The sequence below is a fragment of the Lactuca saligna genome, chromosome 1, assembly GCF_052625555.1.
Source record: "Lactuca saligna cultivar CGN05327 chromosome 1, ASM5262555v1, whole genome shotgun sequence".
Lineage (NCBI taxonomy): Eukaryota > Viridiplantae > Streptophyta > Magnoliopsida > Asterales > Asteraceae > Lactuca > Lactuca saligna.
Window position 1 is genome coordinate 103,791,788 of NC_136417.1, and position 9,088 is coordinate 103,800,875.

Genomic DNA, 9,088 nt, shown 5'->3' on the forward strand with positions numbered 1-9,088 from the left:
TCCAGTCATGGTGAAACGGTTGCGGAATACGGGCGACCTTGCCCAGGACACTGCTGATCAGGTGCGCCAGTTAAGGACTAGGGTCGAGCGTGCGGAGCAGGAGACGCGTGACGTCCTTCGAGAGTTTCACATGAGGCAGGTTCGGTAGGAGTCTCAACTTCGGGATGCAGAACGCTTGGTGGCTCGTCTTCAGGGAGCATCCACATCCTCAGCACCACCTTCAGACGCATCTCATCGCGGTTAGGGGTAGACTTATCTTAGTAGGTCGTTAGGAAATATGCTATGTACTCCGACTCTATGTTTAAGTGACTACACTACTCATAGAGTCGTTATGCTGTCGAACTAGTATCACTCATGTATGCTCTTACGAGCAAAATTTTCATGTATCAAATGCGGATAATATTAATAATTTTTTTACGTGTTTTGTTACAATATTACAAATTGTTACGTGTTGAGGAGTTTTGATTGAATGGTCAATGGTAGTAGTGTTTAAGTTCGTACCATGCACCTAGTCAGTAGGATCACGACCTCACAGAAACAACATACCCTCAACATCTTTCCATTTTGTGACAGAAAGATGCCTCCCCGACCTGCTCGCGGAAACCCAGGACCAACCCCACCTGAAGTTGATTCAGCCACGTTCCAGGCAGCTGTATGTGCAATAGTCACTGCAGCGATTGCGCAAATTCAACAAGGGAACAATGGAGGAGTCAATGGGCAAGGAGCTGGAAGTTCGAACAACGGAATAAATCAAGGACCCACAAAGACATGTACCTACAAGGACTTCACAAACGCCAAACCACGAACTTTTAATGGCACTGGAGGGGTGATCACTCTGAAGCGATGGATCGAAAAGGTGGAGTCGGTATTCGAGATATGCGACTGCCCTGAGCACATGAAGGTGAAGTTCGCGGCCTGCACTTTTGTGGATCAAGCGCTCACCTGGTGGAACGGACATGTAGAATCCATGACGCTCCCTGTAGTGAACTCTATGCCGTGGACAGAGATGAAAGAAATGTTAATGGCTGAGTACTGCCCATGAGGCGAAATACAGAAGATGGAGCAAGAGCTATGGAACCTCACTGTGCAGAACGCGAATATCGATGCCTACATATCGAGATTTAGCGAACTATCTCTGCTGTGCCCGGGTATGATCACCTCGGAAGGAAAGAAGATTGAGCGATTCATCTGGGGACTCACATCACCAATTTCAAGGGAATGTGATAGCTGCAAACCCCGAACATTTGACAATGCGAAAAGATTGGCAAAAAGGTTGTATGACCATAACAATAAGAAGGGAGAGAAGACAGTGGAGACTGAGAAGACGAAGGAAAGTGATGGCAAGAGGGGAAAGAACAATAAGAGGAAGGGGCGCCAAGGCCCCGACACCTCCAAGAAGCAGAAGACAGTGGCGGTTAATGCTGTTACCGCACCGGTTCCAGCCGCACCACATGCTCCAACCTCCGCCACTTCAAATGCTTCCAGACCTTATTCCGGTAATCTTCCCAAATGCAACAAGTGTGGTTTCCATCACTATGGAGAATGCAAGGATTTTCAGTGCACCAGTTGCAACCGAAGGGGACACACTGCAAAGTACTGCAAGGCTTACCCTCCCCAGAACCAAAATCAGGGAACCAACAACAACAACCATCGCAACAACAACAACACCCATGCCAGCGGCAATAACGCAGCGCCTAGCCACACCTGCTTCGGATGTGGGAAGATTGGACACATCCGCCGAGACTGTCCTAACAACAACAATTTAAGAAATGGAGGAACAGGAAGGATGTTGACCATGGGTCAGGGTGAGGCTATTCAAGACCCCTCTGTTGTTACCGGTACGTTTCCCTTAAACCACGCTTATGCATGCATCTTATTTGACACCGGAGCGGAGCGTAGTTTCGTAAGCAATAAGTTTAAGCATTTATTAAAACAACTGCCCCAAAAGCTAAATGAAACCTATACGGTGGAAATGGCCAATGGGAAAACCGAATCCACTGGGGAAATCTACACCGGATGTACCCTAACTCTTAGTCAACACGTCTTTCGAATAGATCTAATGCCAGTGTCAATTAGGAGTTTCGATGTGATCATCGGTATGGACTGGCTAAACCCCCACCATGCCAAAATTATGTGCCATGAGAAGGCCATTCGTCTTCGTCTTCCAAATCACGAAACCCTAGTAATTTATGGAGACAAATCTAGCATGAACCTTCACCTCGTTTCGTGCATCAAGGCACAGAAATATCTAAGAAGGAACAATCTGGCGTTCCTGGCTCACGTGGTGGATAAAACCAAGGAGGAGATTAACGTTCGGGACATTCCCGTAGCATGTGAATTTCCGGACGTGTTTCCTGAAGATCTTTCGGGAGTACCCCCAGAGAGATAGGTTGAGTTTCGAATCGACCTTATTCCAGGAGCAACTCCTCTCGCTAAATCACCCTACCGGCTGGCTCCTGCCGAGATGCAGGAATTATCCAGCCAACTCAGCGAACTTTTGGACAAGGGATTTATTCGACCTAGTTACTCGCCATGGGGAGCTCCGGTGCTCTTTGTCAAAAAGAAAGTCGGATCTTTTAGAATGTGCATTGATTACAGAGAGTTAAATAAACTCACAATCAAGAACCGCTACCCACTCCCACGAATCGATGACCTATTTGATCAGCTCCAAGGAGCTAGTTATTTTTCTAAAATAGATCTACGGTCCGGATACCACCAACTCAAAGTCCGGGAAAAGGATATTCCAAAAACCGCTTTCCGAACTGGTTATGGACATTATGAATTTGTCGTAATGCCCTTCGGTCTAACGAATGCCCCTGCCACATTTATGGACCTAATGAATCGAATCTGCCGACCGTTCCTCGACAACTTTGTCATTGTTTTTATCGATGACATCCTCGTCTATTCTCGAAGCAGGGAAGAGCATGGCCAACATCTTCGACAAGTCTTGGAAACTCTGCGATCAGAAAAACTTTACGCCAAACTCCCCAAGTGTGAGTTCTGGCTGCGGAGCGTGAACTTCCTAGGTCATGTAGTCAGCCAAGATGGAATCCATGTGGATCCCTCTAAGGTCAAAGCTGTAGAAGGATGGGCAATCCCGACAACGCCCACGGAAATTCGTCAATTCTTGGGCTTAGCAGGCTACTATAGGAGATTCATTCAAAACTTCTCTAAGATCGCCAAGCCACTTACCTCACTTACGCAAAAGGGCGTACCATTCAAATGGACAAAAAAACAAGAGATTGCGTTTCGAACCTTGAAACAAGCTCCCTGTATCGCACCTGTACTATATCTGCCTGAAGGAACGGAAGATTTTGTAGTCTACTGCGATGCGTCAAATCAGGGCTTAGGTTGCTTTCTCATGCAGCGTGGGAGAGTGATAGCCTACACATCCCGCCAGCTAAAGACGCATGAAGTAAACTACACGACCCATGAACTAGAGTTGGGAGCTGTAGTCTTTGCCCTAAAGATTTGGAGGCATTACCTTTACGGTACAAAGTGCACCGTCTTCACGGATCACAAGAGTCTCCAACACATCTTAAACCAAAAGGAGTTGAACATGAGGCAACGAAGATGGGTTGAATTGCTAAATGATTATGAGTGTGAGATTAAGTACCACCCAGGCAAGGCCAACGTGGTAGCTGATGCCTTAAGTCGGAAGGAGTACTCTAATCGTTGTACGAAAACTCTCTCGATAACCATTCAATCGCACCTGGGCACTCAAATTGCAGTAGCCCAGTCAGAGGCCATGAAGACGGAAAATAGAGCAAGCGAAGTATTGCGCGGAATGGAAAAGAACCTGGAGGCAAAGGAGGATGGAGTATACTATTTCATGAACCGTATTTGGGTCCCTAAATTTGGAGGGTTTAGAGATGTTGTTATGAAGGAAGCCCACAAGACGCGATACTCCATTCATCCCGGTTCCGATAAGATGTATTTGGATATTAAACAACACTATTGGTGGCCTAACATGAAGGCAGAAATCGCAACCTACGTCAGTAAGTGCCTTACGTGCGCCAAAGTAAAGGTGGAATACCAAAAACCCTCAGGATTGTTACAGCAACCGGCTATCCCTGAGTGGAAATGGGAGGGGATTTCTATGGATTTCGTGACCAAGCTACCCAAAACGTCGGATGGATTAGACGCCATATGGGTAATAATTGATCGACTGATGAAATCTGCCCATTTCCTGCCAATTAAAGAATCGTACAAGATGGAGAGATTGACGCGTTTATACATTCGAGAGATCGTGAGACTCCACGGAATACCAACATCTGTCATCTCAGATAGGGACAGTAGGTTCACGTCCCGATTTTGGCAATCACTCCATAAGGCGATGGGAACAAACCTCGATATGAGCACCGCTTATCATCCACAAACGGAAGGTCAAAGCGAGCGAACCATCCAAACGCTCGAAGATATGCTCCGCGCATGCGTGATAGACTTTGGAAAGTCTTGGGATACCCACCTACCCTTAATCGAGTTCTCATACAACAATAGTTACCATTCGAGCATCAAGGTGGCTCCTTTCGAAGCACTGTACGGGCGTAAATGTATATCACCGTTATGTTGGGCTGAAGTAGGTGACACCCAGCTAGCAAAAACACACACGTCGGACAAAGCACTAACGGGACCGGAGATCATCCGTGAAACCACGGAAAAGATCGTTCAAATCAGAGCTCTATTGCAAGCATCGCGTGACCGACAAAAGAGCTACGCTGATAAACGCCGAAAGCCCTTAGAATTTCAGGTCGGTGATCGAGTACTGTTAAAAGTCTCGCCCTGGAAAGGAGTTATTCGTTTTGGGAAGCGGGGAAAACTAAATCCACGATACATTGGACCTTTCGAAATCGTCGCCCGAATTGGTCCAGTAGCATACAGACTGCAACTACTCGCAGAGCTAAACGGTGTACACCCCGTGTTTCATGTCTCTAACCTAAAGAAGTTCCTATCAAACGAAACCCTTGTCATTCCTCTTGACGAAATCGAAATCAATGAGAATCTCCTGTTCGTCGAAGAACCAATCGAAATCATGGACATGGAGGTGAAGCGTACTAAACAGAGCCGCATCCCGATCGTGAAGGTACGGTGGAACGCAAAGCGTGGGCCAGAATTCACTTGGGAACGCGAAGACCAAATGAAGCAAAAGTACCCTCACCTATTCTAGCATTCTCAAATCTAGCTTTCAAACAGAATTTCGGGACGAAATTCCCTCTAACGGGGGGATGATGTCACAACTAGAAATTTTGTGTCTTGTAATCACTATACTCAAGTAAATGTCGAATTCAAAAACTCAAAAGCATGTGTGATGCTTATGTAATGACATCAAAAACTTCAATCAAATACATCATGCAAGTGCTACAAATGGTCAACATGCAATTGGAAACCCTAGAAGTTCTGGTTAGGTCCATTTTGGACTAGGACTTCCTTATTGGACTCATTGGGCCAATAAGCCTCCAATTTGACTATCATGGGATTATAACCTTCAAATGGGCTCTAATTGGACCCACATCTATTTATTTCAACATTTTGGGCCATATTAGGCCTAGAATGAAATAAATTCAAAATTATGAACCATGATTAACCTAAACTAGCCCAACAAAGTGTAAAAATCATATTATATTTCTTTTGGGACTAAAAATCATCCAACCTAACATCTATATGGGCTTAGGGGCAATAAAGCCCAAAAACCTTTTTCCTTTCCAAATTCTCGGCCCAGGGCCCAAATCCAAGAAGAAAAAGGGTTCACTTCTTCATGCCACCTCACTTATGTCCCACATATTTCCATGCATGGACCAACATGCATCCATGTATGTAAACTCAACCCTTTCTCTCCTCTTTCTTCTTGTCTCGGCCGATTCCAACACACACACACGCACACACACACATTTTCATCAATTTTCACATATCAACACTCTCCAAAAACACCTCCACTCTCTTCACTAAATTTCGAAGATTCAAGGGCATCCAAAGGAGGTTTTCCACAAACTCCTCATCTAAGGTAAGGTTATGCTTGGATCTATTACTTAGAGTCTTTGTTTTATCAAAATCTCTTCCTAATACATGCAAGAATCGTGATCTTACATCCTAGAAGCACATCAAACTCGAGACCTACCAAGGAAAGGTGCTAAGGCCGAAAATCACTTCATTGTTCCTTCCATTTTCTCTTCAAAACTGAAACCACACTAAGGTGAGCTTCATACCTCCTTATTTTCGGTTTTATAAGTTTTTGTGGGGGAGAATACAAGCAAAGGTGTAGATCCATCATTATGTGTATGTTGTGGTTGATTTCTATGCTTATATGTATGTTTTTGTATGATTTTGATGCTAGATCTAGTTATGAAATGCTAAAAACCGAGATATATTTTATACAAGCATAAAATATACTACCACATGCAATGTATACCAAGAAAAATAGCCAAATGTCTTGACAACACTTATTTTGGGCTACAAACTCATTTTTTTTGACATAAAATGTTAAAAATACAAAGTTGAAGGGTCTAAAATGAAACATTTCGAAATCTGATGGGTGAGATGAGTCAAAACAGTTTCCATAATGTATTTTCTGAAAATATACTATTTGGAGGATTAAAAACATAAATTCCAAGCTTAATGGGCTAAAAATGACAATTTCGGCCCAATAAGGCCCATTATGCGAAATTTTCTGTTTTGGAGGGCCAAAACTTTGTTTTTCTGTAAAACAATGGACTACTAATGTTACAAGTACTTTTCAAAGGTTTAAAATGCTTTTCAAATATAAAAAGGACCAAAGTTGCAAAAAATTTCAAATTTGGGCCAAAAATGTAAAAATTACGAAAAAGAGGGGTTATAACCGAGAAAACTGCAATTTCGGGGACTTAAACTGTTTTCAATGAAAAATATGCTGAAAAATATTAATTTCAATAATTTTTGGTGTTAAAATGTCAAGAAAAATGGTTTAGGGACTAAACCGAAAATTATTTTACCTAAAGGGGTGAAAAAGTAAATTTACAAAATGAAGAGGGGTTGTAAACAGAAAATTATCAATGATAATTCAATACACTCGTTGTGAACAAAGATTGACACTACGACTCTCGATAAATTACAATACACAATATCACCAACAATCGTTATCAAACGAATTGATTCGGTCTCGAATCGATAACAAATCCAAAACTACTAACACTACAACGCTCAATACACATATGGAACTCTCGGAACTCTTTACTCTCGTGGAATTACTCAATACGTCGACGTACACTCTTTAGGCCCAAAAGTTGCAAATCATGCTTGTCGAGCCTAGCTAGCCCGATGACATGATCTTTAGGCCCAAAGGACACTTGCTTACATGTAGTTGGGTCTAATACGACTCGACCGCGTGTAAAAGGACTTTCAATGGCAAACATGCTGCTGGTCCCCAAGGGTCCTTCAGTGCTGCTAGTAAAGTCGGGAACTCACGATTGCGGGTTGGGCTTCGAGCCCTTCGCAATTGCAATGGTCTTGAACGACGCAGGGAAATACCGAGGGTTTCGCACCTTCTCTTCTTTCCTCCGGTCGTGGGACTACACAAGTCCGGGAGAATTGAGTTGTGTGAATAAGTGCGAGTGACGCCTAAGGGATCGCTGGTACGGTTGTCGACTGTCCGTTTTCATTAACGGACGTTACAACAATTCACCACCCACTGTATACTCCATGCCTCCGGAGCTCAACAAATACCCCAAATGTAACGAAATAACAGTACACAAACTAAGTAAAGCAAAGTGATAGGAAAACATCGGGTTTTCCTAGGGTTTTCAACAAGTACACTTATGAATTACATGTCGAATTTCACAACTCTTACGCTTACATCTATAGAATTCAAACAAGCATACTCAAGGATCTTCACATATTTTTACGCTATTCTATTTTTAGAAAATATCGGATTTTCTGGTGGTTTTCAAACAATACAAAGCATTGGATTTCAAACACTACTTATGAACTCACCAACATTTCATATGTTGACGTTTTTCAAAATACTTGTATTCTCAGGTAACAGATAAAGTGAAGGATGAATTGTACTCTATGACGTTTTGCTGTGGTTTAATTTAGTATCGAACAGTTACTTTTGAGAATGTAATGTTTTGAGACAATGTAATGAATGTAAATGCTACCAGTTGTACTATTCCAATGCTTGGTGATGTATGATGTTATGTTTCATGTATATTCATTGTGATGGTATTCAATTGAGTCACGATAGCCCCCGAACGTTTCCGTCGTCTGGTTCGGGGGTGTGACAATGGGATAGGCGATTCTTGGTTGAATAATGATGTAATTGATGATGTGAATTGTTCCTGGGGGTTGTAACCCAAAGAAAGCAACATCTAATAGGGAAAGGAAGTGAGGATGTATAGTGAAGTCATGTTGTCAATCTTTGATCTGTATGGTCATGAAAGTCAGTAATGGCAATAGGTCAGTAATGACAGTTGTGGTATCATAGGCTTCATCGTTTTTGATGATAAAAAGGAACTAAGGTGGGTTGAAAATGTGACCCCAGTGAAACATGGTTGTGCATTTGAAATGGAGACCTTCATCATGTTTGTTTTGGATTGCTTCGGGGAGAATTTTTATAAAGGGAAGTGATGTAGAAGCTTTGGGGTGGCGATAGCATGCTAGTAGCCGACATTGGTGGGAAAAGTGTAAGGACATGATTTGTGGTTTATACTTTACATTTGACAACCTTTATGGTTCTCGGTCTAGGACTGAAAACACCATGTTTTCAGTGGTGTTTGGACCAAAATCACCATGTGATTTTGGTTGGCTTAATGATGCTTTCGGTCAGTTTGGTCTTGGGCATGTTAAGGATTTGTACTAGGTTTGTATAAATAGCTTTTCAACTGTTTAGGAGTTCTAGTTATTCATCATTATTGTATTTTCGAAATGGTGGAAACGTTCGGCGGCAGATGACGTCATGTATAGTATCACAAGAATTGAATCATAGTAATCAAAGCACCACCAACCATTGTATTAATACTATAATGTTTACATTGTATTTGAATCATAAATGATTAACTCCAAAAGTAAATAAAAAGTAAAGACTCGAAGCTACTACGCTCCATCTTCTTGAACCGGG